This window comes from Pinus tabuliformis, chromosome J (assembly GCF_031772625.1).
Source record: "Pinus tabuliformis cultivar Carrire ecotype Pingquan chromosome J, CPIR1, whole genome shotgun sequence".
In the NCBI taxonomy this organism is placed as follows: Eukaryota; Viridiplantae; Streptophyta; class Pinopsida; order Pinales; family Pinaceae; genus Pinus; species Pinus tabuliformis.
In genome coordinates, this window is record NC_142295.1 from 1,013,405,787 (window position 1) to 1,013,429,314 (window position 23,528).

Consider the following 23,528-nt stretch of genomic DNA (forward strand, 5'->3'; position numbering starts at 1 on the left):
TGTTTTTGTTGTTCCTTTTTCAAAAAAGGAGCAACAGGTGTGAGTTTTTGCTGTTCCTTTTCCAAAGGAATAGCATTTTTGGGGTTTTGTTGTTCCTTTTCAAAAGGAACAGCAGTTGAGAGTTATTGCTGTTCCTTTTGGAAACGGAACAGCAGTTGCTTATTTTCATGTTTTTGTTGTTCCTTCCTCAAAAGGAACAAAATTTCGTGTTTTTGTTGTTCCTTTTTCAAAAGGAACAACATTTCGTGTTTTTGTTGTTCCTTTTCAAAAGGAACAGCATTTGCGAGTTATTGTTGTTCCTTTTCAAAAGGAACAACAGTTGAGAGTTTTTGCAGACAGCACTCATGATCTTAGGCTATTTCTTTTCAAAGAACGACATCCCAACTATTTGTTTGCATGGATTCTTCTCTTTCAAAAGGAATACCATAGCCATATCTTTGCTCTCAGTGATGATTCATATTAAGGATGCTTCTCGCCCATGATCTCTCCAGTCTTTAAGATACAACTATATACTTATGCAATGAACATCAATTACAACATGCCGAAGTCAGCAGATCATAAAATCGCTATCTTTATAGAGCCTAGTATTGATAAGAGGACAAAAGGAGGTACATACTTTACTTCTAATCACCATTGTCATTGACTTATTCCCATTGTCCTGGTTGGTTATTTTTATCATGGCGATCTCCTTATAAATCTTTCTCTGATTATTACACAGGAATAAGAACAGAGGATTTATATCTTCTTGTTGGGATGATAAGACTTCTTCCACCATTCCCACTCTTAAGGAGTGCTTAACCACCCTTATGTGTAAATAAATAAGGAAAAGGTGCTTTGCAAAGAAAGAAATGATAATCAATATGGATTATTAATTATCAAATGCAGGATAGGGGGTCTCATCAAGAGCCAGCCTACCATGATCATCAGGTTGGAAGCGAAGTGGCATTCCCAACATGGCCACCACACCAGGGATATGGTCCAAAAGGTACACTAAATAAACAGACCTTGGAACAGGGGGTCTCATCACGAGCCGGCCTGCCCACGATTCGCACCCTCCTTGTGAATGGCATTATGGCTACCTGGTTACCAAGCCAGCATAATGGCCTGCGTTTTGACAAAACACTTTTTATACACATACAGGATCATGGTTCCACGGGTGAAATAAACAACTCTGCCAAGGTTATGAACACCTGTCGGCAGCAGAGCTCTGTTAATGGTATCGAAGTCATAATAGTTACACCAACAGGGATGATATTAATACCTCTTCGTCTCTTCTATCCTATGAATAATTCATATTTTATTTCCCGATGAACATATCGCACGAACACTCATTACTACCAATCATGGCAAGGGAACTGACAATGACTTCTGGGGATTTCGTACGATTGACAGACGTCCCATCCCCCGGCCTCACATCATATTACGTAGGCTCTTATGTAAAACGCGATCCACCTTTTTGCCTCGATTTCGGTATTTCGTTGTCCATCTAAAACATGGCGTAATTCTATATGCTGTTCCTTTATGACTGGTTACACGATGGCTGCTGCTCCTCTATTTGACGGCTGGGGCAGCCTATCACATCGCGGGGGGGAAGGTAATCTCATTACTCCATGAGTTACGTGTCAGCACACCATTCGAGGTAGATAGTGTACGAAAGTATGGCATGGTTTAACGGTATGATAATTCTATTTTACGCAAAGTTGCCATCCGCAATCCATTTTTGCTGCATACTCTTTTTTTTTCCGTGACGATCACCTTCTCTGCATCCTAAAACAGCACAGGCAGTTTCTGTTCCATTGAAAATCCTTAGTAGAACCATGGGAGGAAAGGCAGTCCGAAGCGAACCTCAAGAATTGACAGTCTCTGCTGCTGCCTGGGAAATCCTGGAAAAGGCTGGATGGATGAATTATTTCAGTCGCCTACAAGAATCAAACGAGACAGTGGCGTTGGAATTTCTGCAAAACTTGCAGGAGGACCACTCCATAGTAATAGAAAGGTGGATAGCGGTCACTGACGATGTAATTGCAGAAGTCTCAAGCCTACCAGCCACCGGACCTGTATGGACGCTGAAGAAAGAAAGACTGCAGAAGATTATGGAGATTTTTCAGGACGAAGGCCAAAGCTTGACAGTAAAGGGGAAGGGAGTTCTGCCAGCAACGTTAGGAGAACCCTGGACCGAACTAGGAAGGATAGTACAGAGCTACATTACGTGCGAAGGAAGGAGGGACGTGGTAAGACCACGCCATCTTAAACTTTTAGCTGTTTTGAAAGAGAAATGTTCTGTAAATATGCCTGCACTTTTAAATTCACTATTGCATGATGCGGCCCGAAGCCTGAAAATGGCACAGCACGTAGAAGCAGTTGTTAGCCACCATAGACTGATTCGATTGATAGTGAGCCATAGTCTCACTCAACAGCAGAGCAGCTGGGAGGAGCTCGTTGCATTGATTGAAGGGAAATTGGCTGCACCATCCCCAAAACCTAAAACTTCCTCTAGCACACCGGAACGATCAGAGAAACGCAGAGAAGTGGCAGTAGGAAAACGTGTTGCTCCAAAACGAAAGCATTCTTCAAGTACACCGGAGCAACCAGAAAAACGCAGAGAAGTGATAGCAGAAAAACCTGTTGCTTGCACACCTGAACAACCAGAGAAACCAAGAAAATCAGTCCGGCTAGCTCGAATTCGAGGGAGGCTAGAAAAGATTCGAGAAAGCACCAGCCAACCAATTGAGATCATAGACGAACCTCCAGAACCAGAAGGAGTACCTTCCGAAGAAAATGTTGGGCAATCTGGGGGTGAAGCTGAGCAAGCCAGAGGAGGAGGTGAGGAGAGAGAAGTGCACTCTGAAACAGAAACGGAAGTTGAACGCCCTAAGGCAGTCACTGAACAGGACAATCGGGAGGAGGAAGTAATACAGCCAGAAAGCAGCCCGCTGCGAGACCCTGTGGGCGAAGAAGAATTGGCCGCAATCCTGGCCAGTTTGGGGGAATATGGCCAACCCTCCAGCCCAGCAGGTCCTCCCGATGAACCTCCAGAGGAAAACATACCTGAGGGTTCACATGCAGAAAAGGAAGGAGAAGAAAACCCGCCCATTCATGAGGAAGAAATAAGGGACACCAACCGAGAACAATCTGCTCCCAAGGCACCAGAAGAAACTCTAGATAGAATAGGAGCAGATTTAAGGGCCAGTCGCAAACCCTCTGCTGAAGCAAGGGAAATCAAGAAATTAAGGACTAAACAGCAGAGGCTACTGAACACTATAGCCCGGCTCCGATAGCAAATTCGGATTTTGAAAGCCAGTCTGAGGATACAAAGGACCACAAGGAAAAGAAAGAGGACCACTGCAGCAAAATCCCGCAGAACAAGAAGACGAAGGACTTACAGTCGCACTGTTGGTCGAAACCCGATTGGAAGATCTGATGCTGTTCCAAATGACACTGAGGAACCAACTGATGTTCCAATTGTCACAGAAGAACAGATTGCTATTCCAAATGACGCTGAGGGACAGACTGTTGTTCCAATTGACGATGAGGAACAAACTGCTGTTCCAATTGATAATGAAGAACAGACTGTCGTTCCATTTGGGGCAGAGGGACAGGATGATGTTCCATTAACAGAGGAACCACAACAACCTTTCATTTGGGTTAAGAAAGAAAAGGAGAATAAGGAGATCCAAACAGAGGCACCGCCCTCAGGGGTGATCCGGGTTCTGAACTCCAAACAGCATAATAAAAAGGTTCAGGTAAAACTCCCGGCCTCTACGGCCCTATGGGAAAAGGATCCAAAAACACGAACCTTGCACAAGATGATGAAGCAAGCTCAGCAAGAAGCTGAGTAGTTGAAGGAACAAACAGTCCCCCGCGAGAAATATGAAGAGTTGCAACAGCAACTTCGGGATATTAGTCAGTCCGAGAGCCAGGCCTTCGAAGGCTGGCAAAAGGAGCAAGAAAAGGTTGCAAAGATAACTCGTCGATTAGATATTGTTGTTAGGCAGATGGACACTATGTGTTCTTTGTATAATGACGTTCTGGCCTATAGGGCCCCTGCTAAAAACTATGCTTTATTTTTTCTTGAACGATATTTACGATTAAAGATAAAAGCTGTCAGGGCAGGTGCCCCTATACAAATCAATACTGTTAATGATTTCATAAATTGTTGCAAGCATTATGGAGTTAAGGTTCAAAGGTTATTATGTGAATTTTACTTGCATAACCTTGTGCTAGACCAAGAAACTGATTTAAATCCTGGCCCCTTTGTTGGGGACATCCAATTGCAAGCCTTCGTTTCCTTCGGGGTTAATCAGCTAAAATGGCTCAGGGCTTATAACACTTTTCAGAGACAGGAAAATAGCCTAGACTTGTGGGTAAGAGCCAAGCCTAGAGACCCAGTACTGTTATGGAGAGCACATAGGAACCTTATGAGAACCCCGGGTGTTATGGAGACATTAGGACCCATGCACGAGGACCTAATCCGACAAAATCTGGAATATTTTCTGACTATTAAAGACCTTGCCATCGATGCTGCAAAATTTCGATACCAGACTTCGAACCCAAACATCCAGCTCAGGGAACCATTCAGATATGAAAATTTTGAGCTAGCTGCCAGCCGATTGAACCTTTATGGCGAGTGTATTTTGCAAGCAGGGCCATCGTGGTTAGGGTATCGATTTCGTAGTCCAATTATTTGGCACCCTGCACCCAGATATCAGGCCTTGTATGAAATGCCTGAAGGGAAAACAAATCGGTTCTTTGATGATCTAGTTGCTCATCACGGATGTAGGCCTCCACGCGAGGTTCCCTCTCCAGCCTATTCTCTTACCGCTTTGCATGTCAACTATAATGTTTTCATGAGGGCATGAAACAGGGTAAGCAGGGGGGTGTGTGGAGCACTGGAAAGGTATGTTTTTGACGAACAATTTAGTGACTTTTCAGTAACAATTGTAACCCTTTCTGCATAATGAGCTTAAAGAAATAAAGAATTTTAATAGAATGTGTGAGAATTAGCATGGAAAACTTAATCGCTGATAATTGTTATTTTTCCATGCAGGAAAGGGTGGAAACGAAGGATTGCCATTCGAAAGGAAAGGACAAAGAAGCAATAACTGCTGTCCCTTTAGGAGGGAACCGGATGCGAAAAATATCGAACAGTTCGAAGCAAGACGACCCTGGAAAGGAAGAAGGATTATCGACTCGGCAGAGCAGGGGAAGAAAAGTAAAGGATTAACGGCTTGGCGAATCCCTCAGGATCTTTGATCCTGAGGGATCGCTGTTTTGCTTATTTTTGTTACCTAGATACCTTCGCTGTTACTCTTATAAAAAGGGACAGCAGTGTTAAGCAAGAGGACTTTTTGTTCATATATGTAACTGTGAATTCCAGATTCAACTTTGATCATCGACTCTCACTAAGACTCGTTTTGTTGTACATTTGTTGATGTTTTAATACAAAAGACTTGGTGTTTATTTCATCTCTGCGTCTGGAGTAACCTAAGGCAGTGTGCCGTTGGAAGCTAAGGGCCCCGCTCCAAACATAGTCACATTCTCTTTATTCTATTTGGAAACATAGTCATATTCTCTTTAATCATCAGATTGCTATAGTAAGTGTGTTGTGTATATACGTTTGATGATTGTTGTTCCATAATTCATTTGTGAATATTGTTCCATAATGTATAATTCATTGAAGTTGCTTTAGAGAGAAGATTGCTATCTGATTGCACGATGTGAGTTTAATTCAATAGAGCAAGCGTAGTCTGACTCGCGAGGTTTTGTTTATTGGATTGTTGTTCCATTTCTTGCTGTTCCATTTATTGTTGTTCCATTTCAATTTGTTGTTCCATTTTCTGTTTGCTGTTCCATTCTACTTTCTGTCGTTCCAGTTACTTGCATTTACTGTTTTTGTGTGAGAGAAGGTCTAAGGCTGTAGTGAGCCTCAGCAAGTCGTTGCCTAGCTCCCAGACCTATGGTCCATGCTCTAATTTCCTTTCCATCAGTTTCTAGACGGATGGGTTATCGCTTCCGTACCCTTGACTGATAAACTGCGTTGTGTGATTTTATTCTTTTTAAAAGCAATTTAGTCATAGGTTTAGCAGCCGTTTACTCTTGTATTTTCTAGACACTGTACTACTAAGCATTACTCTGACGAATAGCCTCGGATTGAGTTACTCTTTGCAATAACAAAGCGTTCCCGGATTGACTTATTAATGTAGCATAACTAGAGGTGAAAGAGACCCTTGTTACAGCTCTACAATAATTTTTGGACAGCTACAGAGTTTTCTGGATTTCAAATGACACTCTGGGAGGAGGAGACCTCATTAATAAGCAAGAGACTAGGTAGACAAATTGATCAATAAATTCACAGTATGAGTATGGTGAATCTTGGACTTGGTGATAAACTGATGTCCAGAAGATGACAGACCTTCTTTCCCCCTTAGAATCCAGCTTTTTGATAGGGCATTGAAAGGCCTCGGATTGATAATACATGAACAAATGGTAGATGTATGATCAGTATTTGAATATGCCCTCCTTGTCCACTTTGAAAAGTTGGTCATGTATCTTGTTGGCTATGAACTTAGAAAAGTTATACTTGTAGGCAGGAGGCTGGCCTGGGCTGTAAGTTGCTAACAACACCAGCACTGTCTCATCAACATGCTCACTGGTTTTATAGCCCAACACATAAGAAATCATGTCAAGCAGAAGTTTGCCTACATTAGTAAAATGGACATACAAGAAAGGAGGAGGCCCTGTGGGCTGGCAGTCAGCTCTCATAAATATCTTGGTGATCTTCTGAATGTCATCAGTGGAAAGCTTGGCACCTATATCCAGCAGATAATTCATGGAGAAGGGATACAGCAGCTGAGTTTGTTTGAAGTTGAGCATCTGGTTGATGGACTCAGCATTGATGTGGAAGAGTATGCTCCCAGATGGAGACTTGACAGCTCTATGATTTGGATCATAGTTCTCAGCACATAAGCGGATAATTTCTGGAAAAATGTTAACAGATGGCAGAAAGTAATAAGGCAAATTTGATTACCATATCCCATATGTGTCATTGTTATTCAAATAGTTATCCCTCAATTCCCGGAAGGTCTGCAAATGGTTCCTGTCACCCACAAGGTCTTGGATGAGGTAATCTCTGTCAGCAAGAGGCAGGGCCTCAAGCTCTTTGTTGGGTGGATTCATGGGGGCAACACTGAGAGCTGTGGGTGCAGGAGCAGCCATTGTATAGTCCTCAAGTGTTATCTTTGCAATGCAGTTTCTGAATGCAACAATGTGAGTGCAATAGCTTGCAACTCTTTCTAGAAGTCAAGTGGCAGATTGAATGCAGGTGATGCCAGATATGTTCTTCAAAGAGGAGTAGGTGGATTGAGCAGGCTTGCCCCTGTTCTGCTCTGGTAAATTCACAGGGATTGTGAATAATGAAGATGAATTGCAGAGGGAGGGCAGGACTATAAGTTGGCAAAATGCAGTTCTTCAAGTATGTACTCGGCAAAAGGGAACAATGCCGAGCAGTTTGGGGAGCAATTGCAAATTAAGGCCGCGAATGATTGTTTCAATAGCAAATTTTGGAGCAGGGGGCAAGGTAGGTTGTTTTGGTCCAGAATTGACTAAATGACAATCTTTAATTTAGGATTTACCAGGTATTTAGTGGACAATATTGCAGAGAAATGGCATGAACATGGGTAAAACAGGTGAATTTCGGCAAATACCTGGACCAATAGCGCCGAGAGCTGTCGGGTTGAACAGTGGATGAAGAACGCAACTGAATTGGTGAGTGGCGGCGTCTGAAGCTTGAAATTCGCGGCTTGGCGGCAATTTTTGGAGCAAAGGAGTAACGGTTTTGTCTTCTTTCCAGTGAAAATGACATAAAACGGCTCAATTGCGCGTTTTTAACGATAAATTCAGAAAATATGGGTCATTGGCGCTTTTCTGCCGATGACATCAGCATGACGTCATGGCGGGCCCAGGTACAGATGGTGACGTGGGTGCTGAGCTGGAGGCTAGCATGGCAGGACAAGGTGGCAGGATGTGGGGGCGGCAAGATGATGTGAAGGGTGACGAGGCGCGGTAGCGAGGGCCCGGGGTATGACGTCATGGCGACGTGGGTGCGACGTGTCAAGGGAGGCGGGTTGAGGGAGGGCGGTATGTGGTTTCCCCGCACCACTATTGGGGAAAGGCGGTAAAGGGGCGGGGGGCTACGAACAACCCCGATGGCCACCATGCGTCCAGCGTACGGGAGCAAAACCACCCGCTCCCTGGACGCTAAAGCGCAGTAGGTCCATATCTAGGATTGACCGCCCACCGTTAGATCGGGGGCAGCAGAAGATGGACGGCTGGCGGGCGCCCCGACCCAGCGTGCAACTTTGGGTGGGGACCCGCCCGATAATAAAATAATCATTTAAATTTTGTGGGTTTAGAACTTTGGTTACGGGGGTTTAATGGGTTTCGAATGCATATGGGTTAGAATGTCGGGTTTGAGCAAATATTTATCATTAGGTTTGAGCAGGGGGGAAGGGGTTATCATAGGTATTTTAGGAAAAGAGGGTAGGAGAGGGTTTAGTGTAGGCTATTATTCTAACCAGAGGTTAGAGTAATCCCAAAGCAAGGGTTGACTATAGTCCCTAGTGGACTAATGTCTCCCATAGAAGTGTTATTTAGCTATAATGCTAAAGGGGGGATATTTATACATATTTTGGGTTGTTTGCATACAATGCTATACTAGTAGGGGGAGGGGTAGCACTTAGGGATTTATATAGTAAAAATTAGTAATAAATATGAATTGGGGATATGAGAGAGGGGTAAAGAGCTAAGTTTAATGAGTAAACTTAGTTTTAGAAGCAGATGGGAGTGAACAAAGATTTTACACAAGAAATGTGGCTTCTTTTCAAAAAGAGAAGTCACTTCTGACATGAAATTTTTACAAATGATAAATGTAAGGAGGACTGATCAGGCAGATCCTGCAGTGCTCAAGGGGATGTTAGTAAGAAACTTTTGAAGGGGATGAGGGAGGTTAGTGATGATTTAGTAGTTTGCCAAATAGGTCATTGCTCTTGCCTTTCTCCTGCTGGTGACATCATATGTGATTTTCCTCATGTCATCTGCCTAGATCTTGTATTCTGCAACCTTCAACTGCCTACCCTGCCTAATATGCCTAACATTTTTTCTTCCTTTAGATGGGTGCACTTAGCCTTGCAAACCCTGATAATTCTCTTTTCCTTTTCCTGCCCTCCTATCTAAGTCTGCCCTTATAACTTCCAAGGGCCCAGATTGAGCAATTGGGCTCCTTCCTTTCTCTATCCACCTAGTCATCTGTCAAGCTTAAACTGTTTGAGCAGGTACTTCCTTTCTAGTCTACAACATGCAATTTAAAACATGGTAAGGCCCAGCTTGAGTTGTTGGACCACCCATCACAGTAGTAGTGGCATTTGTATTAGCCACTTTCATGGTCTTTATTCGGGGTTCATTTCTTTTATTTTTTCTTTGACCAATTCATTTTCTTGCCTTTTGATTTTTCTTTTAAGGCATACCCTCTTTACATTTTTTAATTGTTTGCTTCTTTCACAAAAATGGAACCTCAGTACCACAGAAGATGAACATTTTTTGGTACTTCCACTGTCAATCATGAGAAATGAATGCCTATTGGTATAGGAGGCTAACACGCTCTACTGAAAAAGTGTATAAATCGGTCATCTTGGGAGATTAGGAATAAATCTCTTTTGGAGAATCCAATTTCAATCAGACTAGTGGCATTGGAAAGAGCACTCAGAGGGCTACTATAATTCACAATTTCGAACCTTGAATATCCAAAATTTTAGAGATACATCAGCTTCAATATTGAGCTCCTACAAAGTGGAAAAAGGTGTGTAGTTTTTTTTTTTTTTTTTGCATAAGTTTGGTACAAAAAATTAGTTTGAATGAATTCAAAGGGCATAGTGAAGCATAATTATCATTAATTGATGCCCCAAAGAAAGAAAATGCAAACACCTAGTAAGCAACCTGAAGGATCTAGCATGACTCATGAATAAGAGGAAGAAACACAACATTATATATCAAAATTACGAGACCAAGTGCAACAAGATTCACTCTCACAAAAGGTAACAGAAGCTAAGATGGATGGTTTAAAGAAACGCATGGAAGCTAAGATGGATGGCGATGAAGATAATATGGATGGTTTAAAGAAAGGCATGGAAGCTAAGATGAATGACATGGAAGCTAAGATGGATGGTTTAAAGAAAGGCGTGGAAGTTAAGATGGACGGCATGGAAGCTAAGATGATTGATGTGGAAGCTAAGATGGAAGGAAAAATGGAAGAATTGAGGATAGATTTGACAATGTTGCTACAAGAAATGTTTAGTAATGGTATATTAAAGGAAACCCATGATGAGAATAAAAGAAATGTTAATAATGATTCATAGACTCTAATGTTGGATTGAAGACCCACCATGTTCCAAATATTGATATGAGGAAGTTTCATGGCAAGGATCCTGTAACATGGATACTAAAGATGGAGAAATATTTCGATCTCCATAATGTGCAAAACACATTAAAGGTACGCATTGCAACTTTATATTTGGAACCAAATCAGTTTGTATGGTATCAATGGCTTTTCTCTCGTAAACAAATTGTCACTTGGAAAAATTTTACAGAAGAAATGATAGCACATTATGAGGATACAAAAAGAAACACCTTTTTTAGCCAATTGATAAATCTCAAACAAATCGGTTCAATGATGGAACACATTGAGGAATTCCAAAAATTGAACATAAGGGTAAAATATATTCTGGAGGAGCATAGGATTGATGTGTTCATAGGGAATTTAAAGGATAACATCCAACGTGAGGTTCCCCTTTGGGAACCTGATTCATTGGATAAGGCATTCAGGTTGGCAAGAAAAATGGAAAGAAAAATTATGGAAATCAAGAAGCCTACCACTCACATCTATAAAGATGGAATTGTTGTTTCCCTAGCCTTCCACAACCTACAAGGTTGACACCATAATAATTGGAAGAAAAAAGAGAAAAGGGGCTTTGTTATAATTGTGATAGAAAATACACTAAAGGTCATAAGTGTGATGAGAAGAAATTATTTTACATAGATTGTGAAAAGGAGGAAGAAAAGGAACAAGAAACATCAAAATAAGAGGATATACACCAGGAACAAACCCTAGAGAAAGAAGAAATGAATCCAACCATATCTTGTAATTCATTGGCCGGAATTACCACTCAAACTATCAAGATATAAGGAAATATCAAGAAGAAAAAGGTATTAATATTGATTGATTTCAGAAGTTCCCATAATTTTATTCATTGTAAGATAGCCAAGGAATTGAATTGTTTCCTATATCCAGCACCAGAGCATCAAGTGATGGTTGCAAGTAGAGGAACCATGAATTGCTCTGGAAAGTGCCATAATATCAAGCTATACATGGGTGAATATGCATTGAATGACCCAATGCTTTACATTCCAATGGGTGGTGTTGATGTTGTATTGGACGTCCAATGGATACAATCCTTGGGTACAATAGCTTTTAATCTTCAAGATCTTTTCATGAAACTCTGTTAAGAAGGAAAGGAAGTTGAATTAAGGGGTATCGCAGGGAAACCAGAAAAATAATAAACTCTAATGGAATGAAAAATATTCTAAAGAAAGAACAACCAGATGTAATTGCATAATTATGTTCACTAGAGGTTCCCACATCGAAATCATCTATTTATCTAGATCTCCAAAAAGTTTTGGACAATCATTCCAAGGTATTTGAGACTCTCAAAGGCCTCCCACCTATTTGTGATGATGATCATGCTATTCATTTGATTCCAGGAAGTGTTCCTCCAAACATTAGGCCTTACAGATATCCCTATGCCCAAAAGAGTGAAATTGAACATATGGTTGCAGAAATGCTAGAGGCTAATATAATTCAACCTAGTCAAAGTTATTTCTCTACTCCAGTAGTATTGGTGCATAGGAATGATGGATCATGGAACATGTGTCCATATTACAGGGAGCTCAACAAGCTCACTATTAAAGAAAAATTTCCCATTCCTGTCATTGATGAATTATTGGATGAATTGCATGGATCAATTTACTTCACCAAGTTGGATCTTCATTTAGTATATCATCAAATTAGAATGAACACTTAAGACATTCCAAAAACAACATTTAGAACTCATGAGGATCATTATGAATTTTTGGTCATGCCTTTTGGCCTTACCAATGCACCTTCTACATTTCAAGGTTTGATGAATTCCATTTTCAAACCCTTCCTTAGAAAATTTGTGTTAGTATTTTTTGAGGATATATTAATCTACAGTAAGTCTTGGAAGGATCATGTTCAACATGCTGACAGGGTGCTCAAACTATTGGAGGAGAAAAAATATATGCAGAATGCTCAAAATCTTTCTTTGGAGTACAAGAGGTGGAATATCTAGGTCATATTGTATCTCATGAAGGTGTTTTTTCCGGGGGAAAGAACGGTAACCTTTTATTTAAAAAATGAAAAGTTACACTAGCAAATGCATTGAAGCATTTCCATGAGCTACCCATTTGGGCTTGAGTGCTTACGCACCTCACGCAACGTTAACAAGCTAACGTGAAAAAAGAAAAAGAATGAGAGTGGGGAAAAGAGAAGAGAGAAAGAGGCAAAAAACTGATTCCGGCAGTGAGTAAAAAAAAAAACTCACGCTTCAAGTTTTTCTCCCCTTTTTCTTTTCGACCTTGCGCCACTCTCCTTGAGTGGGCTCGATCGAAGCTAAGACTAACTGTGTTTCTGCTTTCTATGAGGATGTTTCCTTGTCTGAGTCTTAAGTATCTGAGTGGTGATGCCGTTTGATCCCTCCCATGCTTTGTTCCTCAATTGCCTTCTCTGCCTGATTTGGGTGGAACCGTGAAGTCTTGTTTTCTGATGTAGTTTCCTTCTGAGTCTCCATTTCTTGGGGTACTTCTGCATTCTCTGCGGGGGTGTCTTCCTCTTCTGCTTCTGATTCTTCATCATCTGAGTTAGGGGGAGGAAATTGCCATCCTTTCCTCTGCTTCCCTTTCTGCTTCTTTTTACTATTTGCTTTCTTGGTTTCTGGACATGTGCTTTGTAGATGCCCTGTCTGCCTGCATAGCCTGCATCTGAAGGCGGTATTTTCATAGTCTAGTGCTTGCAGCCAATTTTGTTGTTTGTAGATCAGCCTTATGTTGTTTGGCAGCCCTTTGCTTAGATCTACTTCCACACAAATGCGTGCGAAAGTGTATACCCTTTCATCAATCCTCTCCAGATCTGTTTTGATATATCTCTCTATGCTGTTTTCAATCCCTTCTAGTACTTGTTCACTCCAAAAGTGAAGGGGAAGGTTATAGAGACGGACCCAAACCGGCACTTTGGATACAGTCATGTTGTTTGGATCGAAATCTGGGAACCATGGGGTCATGAACAACCCCGATGTTCCACAGAACCAAGGCCCATCTCTAATGATTGTGTCTCTAACTTCCGAGGATGAAAATCTGACTATGAAAAACCCCTTGGAGCATAAATGTATATCACATTCCATGGTCCAAGTGGTGAAAATCCAATGAAAAAGATCTGTTGGTTTTGGCCAGAAGCTGTTAAAACGGCAGATTAGGGCCTGCGTTTCATAGGACTTAACGAAATCATCAAGTCCTGACGAATCAAACTTAAGGGTTGGGGTTTTCCCTAACTGATCTACTATGTATGGTCTAGGTATATATCTGCCTTGATCTGGAGAGGACCCTGAATCTTTGTTGCCCTGAAGAATGTTTTTATAGGAGGAGCCTCCCTTGGGTTGTTGCTGAGGAGCTGTCTCTTTCCCCTTGTCTCCTCCTGGGGAGCTTTGCTGTCCCTGGGCCAAAGCCCCTCCTCTCATCCTGAGGTTTAGGACAATGGTTGTTTCTGGACCGATCTCATAACTTTCCAGGGTTCTATTATCCTGGAGGGACCACCTACCACTGACCAGATATTGTAGCTGGACAGGACATCCCGTCAATGCCCAGATTTGCTGTTTCAGCTGCATGATGGTGCTATCTGCATGAACCCACACTAATCTAGATTTCCCCTCTAGGGTTTTAATGAAAATCTGAAAGTGTGTTATTGTTACCTGTGACCTGGGTTTCGGCTGGGTTCCTGATCCGCCTGAGCCATTGTCGCTGTTGATCTGCCAGTGCTCTGTTTGTGAATAATCTTCCAGATTTGACCTCTTTGTGGGTCATTCTTCCATTTGCATGTCGATGTCTGTAGAAACTCTGCTCGATCTATGAATCTTGCCCCCTATCTGCTGCCCGGGTTCTATCTGTTCTCGAGGATTGGCCAGATCCAATAGATCCGGCCCAGATCTATACTGTTTGAGCCAATCCGTTGGGAGAGGGGGCAGATCTGCATCGTGCAGTCCCCCTGCAGCGATCAAAACAGTTGGAAAAGCCGTAAATCCCAACCCGTCCACACTCTGGGCCTTTACATTTTCTTTAACCCGCCTGAAGTCGTACCTTTCGATGGAGGCTTCGTCCTGGAGTCTTTGAGGGAGCGCGAGGGAAAAGTTTTCACCTGGATCCGACCTGGGAACTTGCTGGTCGCCGACAAGAGAAGGCCTGTAATGTCTTGAGGGATCATACGGCACGGGGAAGGCTGCATGCCAGAAATGAAGCTCCGCAGCTTGAAACCAAGACGATTTTTGTTGTCCCTGCTTCATTTCCACCGCTCCCAGCACTTGCTCCGACCCACAGACCCTCCAGATCTGGCCCCATTGCGTGGATCTGAAGCTCGAAACGGCCCTATGAATGCGCGTGATCGGTGAGGGTTCGCAGCCGTTGCTTGCCATCGGTGAAGGTCCCGTCCAGAATTCTTCCCAACCTCACAGGATCCTTTTCCTCTCGAAACCTCAATGTGCCCTCCAATCAAATCATAAACTATAATTAAAATAAAAAATTTAATAATTAAATTCGTATCTCATGAAGGTGTTAAGGTAGACCCTAGCAAAATTAAAGCCATTAAGGAATGGAAAATTCCCACATCCATAAATCATCTATGAGGATTTATCAGGTTGACAGGGTATTATCACAAGTTTGTTAAGAATTATGGGAGAATAGTAGCACCTCTAACGACATTATTGAAGAAATATGCATTTTAATGGACTCCGGAAGCAACAAAATCCTTTGAACATCTTAAAGAGGCAATGTTCCAAGCACTGTTCTTAGCTATGCCTGACTTCACAAAAACCTTTATTATGGAATTTTATGCCTCAAGAAATGAAATTGGTGCTATGTCAATGCAAGAAGAAATAGCCATTGCTTTCGAAAGTTGTCCAATCAAAGGAAAGTATTTACACAAAGATATGTATGAGAAGAAAACGTTAGCAATACTACATGCACTTAAGAAATGGCGACCCTACATAATGGGAAGACACTTCAAGGTAAAAAGGGATCATGATAGACTTAAATACTTTTTAGAACAAGGATTATCTTCAGAAGAGTAGCAAAAAAGGATCACAAAGATGTTGGGTTATGACTTTGAAATCATCTACGAAAAAGGGAAGAAAAATGTTGTGGAAGATGCACTATCAAGAAAGGATGAGGATGTCGAAGCATTTCTTTGCGCCATTTCTATTATCCAACTAGATTGGATAAATGAAACAAGGGATGAATGGAAGAACTTCGAAGAAGTGTGGGCACTCATTCAAAATTTACAACAAGATCCCAGTACATCTTATACATTTAGCTAGAAAAATGATCCATTATGGTACAAAGATGACTTGTACCTATGTAAGAATTCCCAACTCAAACAAAAGATTCTTATGGAATTACACACTTCTCCATTTGGAGGGCACTCGGGATTTTAAAAAACATACCACAGGGTTAAGAAGGAATTTTTTTGGGATGGCCTTAAATCGGATATTCAAAATTTTGTGCCAGAATGTTTGGTTTAACAAAAAAATAAAGTTGAAACAATTAAGACCCCAGGTCTATTACAACCTTTATCCATTCCAAGCCAATTTTGGGAGGAGGTTTCAATGGATTTTGTCACTAGTTTACCCAAGTCTAAAGGAAAGAGTGTCATCATGATGGTAGTTGAGATACTTACCAAGTATGCACACTTTTGTGCATTATCTCCTCCACTTAAATCCAATTCAGTTTCTACTGAATTTATGGAAACAATTCAAAAGCTACATGGAAACCCAAAGATTATTGTAAGCGATAGAGATCCCATTTTCACTGGAAATTTTTGGGCATAATTATTTTCTTGTCTCAATACTCAATTAGCCTATTTCTCATCTTATCATCCCCAATCTGATGGTCAAACTAAGATAGTAAACAAATTTTTGGAAGGATATCTTTGTTGCTTTGTGTTGTGAAGTAAAATTATAAATGCGGACACAAACAAATTCCTCTAGCCCGATAATGGGTCTAGCCACATTCTATGGAATATTTCCTTAGGTTAGAACCAACTAAGAGGGCCTACCTCTTAGTACACTTATCCCTCTTGATGATTTCCTTGCTTGCTCGCTCCAGCTATCTCTCGCTTCTTTCTTCAAACACCTGAAACAAGTAAACAACAGCAAAAAACAATTGTGATAATAGACAAATTGTAATTCAACCTACTTAAAAAGTTAATAAACATTAATCCATGAATATATAAGATGAAAAATCATGTAGGAAATCAATCGATAGTTGCATATACATTGATATCAAGAAGAGATTGCAACCATTGTCTTGATGTTGTGGTTATCCTTTGACAAGACCAAGTTCCCACATGCTTCTGTTGGCATTCCATGATGGCCTCAATCAACAATAGTTTTAAGGCTCTTTCCTTTTAGGATTCACTCCAAACCAAATCACACTTCTCCCTCACACAACTAGATAGCTAAAACTATGAAGAGCTTGTTGTTTACTCCAAACCAAAATAGCACTAGCACACCAACATTAACACTAGCTTGTGCTTGGGAAGAAGGGAGGTTTATATAGGATGAATGGATGGGAGACGGATCCTCTTCTCATAGGAGAAGGTCTTATCCCTTGAGGTAGTTCCATAATTATAGGGGAAAGGAGCCTAGACTCACATCCTCGACCCCATCCGACCAAATGATTTACTAGACTTCCATTAAGAAGCTTCTAGAGCTCGAAGCTTTAGCTCTTGTTACACTAAAAAATGTCACCATGACCACTTACAGTTAGTATGGCTCAAATCAACAGTCATGCTACCCTCTTAGGCAAGTCTTATGCCTCTGCTATCCATCTCAAACTCAAAGAAGAGAGAAAGTCTTGTCAAAAATATGTTTATCTCTGGGGTCGCAGGTTCTCTCTAGCCTTACCTGCGGGGACGCTCACAATGTTCACAAAAGGTGCGTCCTTGGACGCTCTGTATGTTAAGGGACAGGTGCGTCCTTCTGTAAAAGGCAAAATGCGCGAGTTTCATCTTAAAAAAGTTACTTGTGGTTACTTCTAGAACTTTCTAGAGGTCGGTTTGATGAATTGGATGCGCCTCCAGTTGGTTCATGTATCTCTATTAAGGGGGAACTTATCCCATCAATAAGGGAGCTATCCCACCCAAAGAGGGGGATTATCCCATTGATAGTGGACCTGAATAACCTCTTTACAGCACTATAAATAAAGACATTGAGCCAGAGGGAGGGGAGGTTGGAGCTATACATTTTCTTTGGGTAAATGCTGCAGGAATTAGGACTCCCATTTAGAACCTTGTGAGGAGAGATTGTCTTTGCTTGATTCTACTTGGAAGTGGGTGAGCTTTGTCAAAGTAGAGGAAAACCCTTGATGGACCCTGGGAGGAACTTGCACAACACCAAGGCCAGGTTGTAAGAGTTTCTTTGTTTCGTTATTAATACAAACTGGTTTATTTTTCTCAATAGCTTGTGTTAATGAGTTATTTCATGTGTTCCTTCGTCTGCATGTTAAATATATGTTTTATTATATGAAATGCAAGTGCTTGGTAATTGTTTGATTGTTTGTGGTTGCAGGAATTGAATTGAAGGAGGAGCTCATCCGGATCGGCAAGGACGGACTACAACAACCGCGTTTTGGAATAAGGTAAGCCTAAACACTTGTAGTTTTCATGTTTTAAAAGGTATATTTAGAGAAAGATCACTCCATTTTGTCTTGTTTGTCGCTAGAGAGTTTAGACTCCTAGGGAGGTCAGTTGTGTCCGCACAAACGACTTTTTCCGCCACGACAGCTCTTAATTTGAAAAACTTTCCATAACGGACTAGTGTGACTGGAACATAGCTCAGTCGCTCCGGTTGATGCTAGGGATAGTGCTATTCTCTGCACATCGGTGCGAGGGAGACAAAGTCCATTAGCGTCGGTCTTGTAAACTGGGCAAAACAGAAGTTTCAAGGGAAATGGTGCAAAAGGGAATTGATCTTCTCATGAAGAGGGACATAATGAGAGTTTCTTCATGAAGGAAAAGCATGTGGGGTTCACTGTAGAGGTCCTCCAGGATCAAGGAACGGGGAGTACAGGGATAGTGACAAAATTATGTGTAACATATGCCCCATAAGTGTGAAGGTCGAGCTAGAGTGAGGGATGAAATGCTTTAAGAATTAGTGTGGGGAACCATAGTCCTCCGTCGGAAAACCTGCAAGCAAGTACATATATATACATAACTGAGAACTCTGTCAAATGATACATGAGTTATGGCATGGACGCAGCCATCCAAAGAATGATCATATAAATGGATCCAGGTATGGGCGCAATCATCTGTCAAAGTGGATCATAATGAAACCAAGGTATGGTCAGATCCATCCAATAATGAGAAGGATCACATCTGATAACCCATGGTATGGTCGTAGCCATCCATCTGAAAGAGACATACATATCAACATAACCATGTCACATCACTTCGCAACCTGGAATTTTTTTATCTAAGCCCAGGGTCTTGTGCTCCAACACAACTCGATCAAAGTACAAATTCTAACATGTGAATAGATGTGTTGACATCAAACATGCTAGAAAGTCATTTGATTACCAGCCAATGATGTAAATTGTTAACAAGCATGAGAGAAACCATCAGTAATGACAATGGTCCTCAAGGTACTATTAGTGCAATCCATGGAATGTGAATAGAAGAATTGAAGTCGAACACCCATGAAATCACTGGATCGAAAGCCAATGATGTGAACTTATCATCGAGTGTGAAGAACTTGCCATTAGGGCATGCATGCTCTAAGGTACTAGAAGGGAGTCTCTCGGTCAACGTCTAGGATAATGAGCTAAATTTGATGGGAAACAACCATGTCAAAGGAGGGCCATAACGTTTCCCACATCATCGACACGAGATGAAAGGATGCAAAATGATTTTGTGCAATACAGAGAAACAGAGGTAAATGTAACTGCAGAAGGACAACTCTTGAATATATCGGCAACACAACTAGAAGTTTGGTACTTTTTGGATCCATAGGATCGGTGGTCATGATGACATGGTAGAAATCAAAGGGAAGGCAAAAATGAACAGCCCAAACCCAGGAAGGTAAATGATAAAAAGGAGGATATCCCAACCCGACACTAAGCAGAAAGTTTCATATTCAAGAGTGGGCTGCCAACACAACTAATAGATTTCCAAATTTTCCCCCACCATTTTTGGCAGGTACCCCAATTATTTTTTAATCGCAAGCTTGAATGCGATAGCATATGCTTGCACTGTAAGTTGATCCTTCGGACGAATCCGACCTAGTAAGTTTAACGAGCCCTAGGAAGGAGAAGCTCACGTTCTTCATGATGACGAATTTGATGTCGTTTAATAGTTTAATGAGTTTGAAAAAGGTGTAACTCGATACCTTTTTCATGTTTAGAGAATTTGAAAAAGACACGTAAAATAAAAATCCACATGGTCCCTTTTCGTACATTTGTGTCTGTCGAGCCCGAAAAGGTATAAGATGACACTTGAGAGAACTGCTTGACCATTTCAGTCAAGGATTACCTTTTTCGTAAATAGTGCCTCCCATCCTTAAAAAGGGGTAAACTTATAGTGGGCACACGATGTTTTGCATCCATTAACAAGTTCAAAATGACAAGGACTCAACCATATTTTCGCTTTTAAAGGGTCGGAAAATAGCTTGAAAGCTGAACCCCCATTTTATTCTCTTTTATGAGTCAAAAGGGAAAAATACTCGGCAATATTTTCATATGAGCTTAACGAGTCAAGAAAAGAGCTGAAATGTGACTCGTCATCATCCTCGAACATCCATCACATGTTGCTGCGCAGAAAGGTAAAGTGTATTATCTAGTTCTTGAGGAAAAATAGGTTAAAATATTTACAAAACTTTATATTTCATGAAAAAATGAATAAAAAGGAGAAAAGTAAATATATTTTTACCATTTACCATTTTACCTTGTTGTGAAAACTTTTTACTCGCTTTTGCCCTAATTGTTCTAGAGCAGATTGCGGGAGATCCAGGAGGTAAATCACCAAGTTGCCAGTTACAGGTAAAAGCTAATGCCCTGAGCTCCATTTTCATGTCCTTTATTTATGTTTTTGACCATTTTTTTGGTTTTTTGAGGGGGTTTTGCAAAAACCTTTTCGCCCTTGTTCGGCGCGACTTTTGGGCACAGAATCACACCGACTGAGGATTACTAACAAATCCAGTCGCACTATTGGCACAATTTTTTTTAAAACAAGCGCGTTGGCACCATGAATAGGAAAAAACCCTATTTCCTCAAAAAATCACGTTAAAACTCAAAATTTATGGGCCAATCATGATTGTTGACTTAAATTAATGGCTTTTGTAGGAAAGAATCGCCAAAAATGGTGGACTGGAAAGAATGGGAACATGAGGATGTTGATACCCAAACAATGAATGACCCAAATTCCTGGAAGCTTTTAGGGCTTGCGGGCTCCTAAAATTCTTTCTCACGCTAGGGATGCTAGCCCAACCCGAGTTTCTTAGGTACCTAATTAGTCTTTGGGACATTAATCTTGAAATATTTTTCATCGGTGACCAGGAATTGGAGTTGGAAACTTCAGATATATACTTCATCACTAGACTATCCTAAAGAGGGGAACCAGTTAACTTGTACATGTCACGACTGATTGGGGCAAGCATATCTTCATTAATTGTTGAACATTGTCCTAAGGCCCTGAAATCCAAGAGTGGGAAGATTGAGATTTCCAGTGTTTAGGATTTGACACTGAGATTGCTTCTATTGACCATCAACAGAGTGGCAGGGTCCTAGGTGGAACATGAGATCAACAAGTCAAAGTTCCTATATGATATTCACTGCACATCACCTACGATCTTCAACTGGGCAGAGGCCATGAATATGAACATAAAGTGACAACTATCCAAAGCTAAGGCTGGGAATTTGAAACAATCTTGCTTCAGATCTATGCTCATGACCTTTTCTTGGAATGAGTGCCATTATTCCAGTATCAGCTGACTGAGGTAGATCCTCCTATGTAATGTGATTCGTGGATGGCTCGCTAGAGTCATTTGATGCATAGGATCACAGGGGGTCAACACATGTTGTATAGACCTACATTATTTTTGTGGCTATAATGATAGAAGATCATCATGGAGGACTGGCCATATAGTGGCACCGACTTCCATGGGGATCCGGACATGCCCTTACCAGATGGAGAGGATTTTGACGATGAAGGTAAAAAATCAACTTTTCTAATTTTGAGATTTTTTAATTTTTTTTTGGTATATATGTGTTTATAACATTTCTCTTGTTAATGCAAACATTGGAATAGAGTTCCCTACTGGAATGTCCCCAATAGCTAGGCATGCCCCCCACCCTATTGATGTTGTTGCTCCTTATCAGGAGGGGAGTGACAATGACGAGGAGATCATGAGGAACCTTGAGGGGTTGACTCATGGTATCTCGGAGTATGCTCGGGCAGGAGACATTCCTCGTCAGTACTAGAGAAACACGGTGGGAGTCTCAGATTGGATCTTCCAATTGCTTACTCATGTTGCATGAGTTGTATCATGCTACCATAATCAGCATGCTGATTAGTTCCTAGATCTAGCACTTACATTTTTTGAGGCCTGCGAGCCGCCAATGTTATTTTGGACACACATATTACTATTTTTTTGGGGTTCTAATGTATCAAACATTATCACCATATATATATATATATATATATATATATATATATATATATATATACTGTATTTTCTTTTCTACTATGGTAGAAATGGTTTGTTTTATCTTTTCACATGTTTCATAAATGTCTATCCAACACATGATTAGCTAATGCATCTATCAATGTATTCATGCGTCTAGGAATATGATGATATGTAATGTATCCAAAATGTCTTTCCAATAGAAGGACATGGAGATACATTCTCAATATTTGAAGGTTTCTGATGGAATATTTCCCATTGAGTTAAAGGATGACAAGCTATGAATCCAAGTTGACAACCAACTCTCTAATGTCAAAAGAAATGACTTTTGACAACAGTTTGATGACCGCACTGTATTGAGTAATGTTGTTAGTTGCGCAACCTAGAAAGATACCTTGAAGGTCAATCAACTCACCGTTAGGGTCATAAATAGCCCATGTCGTAGATGACAGGTTTTGGGTACTATGACAAGCACCATCAATGAAACCAATGTGGGGAGTCGTAGACATCTGCAAAGCAAGAAAAGCATAGTAAACAGGAAAGTTGTTTGAAAACTAACACACAAAACCACACTTTACAAAAATGAATGACATAATAATCTACACAAGTAACCATGCAAGATGACCTAAGAATATTACTTCTTGAGGTAAAGTTCGTTTCGAGGCTTATCCAGAGGATTTCCTTCATAATCAATAAGCGCATAGGCTCCTTTCTGCAAAACGTGTTTCACAATGTAGGGGCCATGCCACATGGGTTTGAACTTGCCTGCCCCCATCTTATCATTAGCCTAGTCGTATAGTAAGACCAAATCACCGTCAAAAAATGCATGAGGGGAGACCGACTAATCGAAATGAGATTTGACCCATTTCTTTTGTGCTTTGATAACCAAGGTAGTGAGATGAAGTGTCTCATCCAGTCATTCTAAATATAAGAGGCATTCCTCTTGAGGTGACATTTTTGGGAGGAGTTCAACAACTACCTTGAGTGAAGGAATATCACATTCAATCAGTAATGTTGCTTCCAGACCATAAACTAGCTAGAATGGTGTAAAACTAGTTGCATCTTTGCTTGAGGTTCGGTAGGCCCACAGAGTTGAAAAGAGCATGAGATGCCAATTTGACTTGTGCATCCCAATAGTACGCTGAAGCATTATGACCAAAACCTTTTTCACAACTTCAACTTGGTTGTTGGCTTGAGGGTAATTTGGGGTCGAGCCATTGTGGTGCAATCCCAATGCAGATGTCAGCTCAACCATCATGTAATCTCTGAAATGGGAGCCATGGTCTATGACAATGGCTTGAGATACACCAAACCTGGAAATAACATGGTTGAAAAGGAATTGAGTTGTCGTCTTATCGTCTGTAGAGTATGTAGGCATCACTTTAGCCCATTTGGTGAAATAATCCACAATGACGATAATATAGCCACGCCCACCAGTCGAACGAGGGTTACAGGTCATATAGT